Genomic DNA, 549 nt, shown 5'->3' on the forward strand with positions numbered 1-549 from the left:
TCAGCCGCTGCGCGCACCGCACTTTATTAATGATTTTGGCCACTTCGGCTTGTGTAAATCGTCAGATTATATTATTCCCGTCATCCTTGATTAATTTCCTTCAAAATAAAAAAAAATTTAACCACGCTCGAGAAAATCCATGTCACGTTTTTTTTTGCAACTTTGTGACTCTCCCATTTCCTTACGTCACGCTGAAATCGTCAGATTATTGAAATGTACACTTTTCTACATGTAATTAACACACCATACCTTAATCTGACGCGCTCGAGTTTTTTGAACGATCGATTTTTTTTTACTAATCTGACGGGCTCCCCTGGACCCCCGGCTCTATATAGAGGTTTAATATTTGGTGGGGGGTACTTATTAGGGTACAAGCTTTCCCCCTTTATGTTATTTTGACGCGCTCGAGTAAATCCCAAAATCCCCGGTTGGCCTCCCCTACTATTACTGTATATAACTGTATAAGAAGACATATTAGTGAATATCTACAATTACATTTTATGTGTATTATAATGTATAAATGCATACACAAAATTTATTATTCTAGAA

The sequence above is a fragment of the Trachymyrmex cornetzi genome, unplaced genomic scaffold (assembly GCF_001594075.2).
Source record: "Trachymyrmex cornetzi isolate Tcor2-1 unplaced genomic scaffold, Tcor1.1 scaffold190, whole genome shotgun sequence".
Taxonomy (NCBI): Eukaryota; Metazoa; Arthropoda; class Insecta; order Hymenoptera; family Formicidae; genus Trachymyrmex; species Trachymyrmex cornetzi.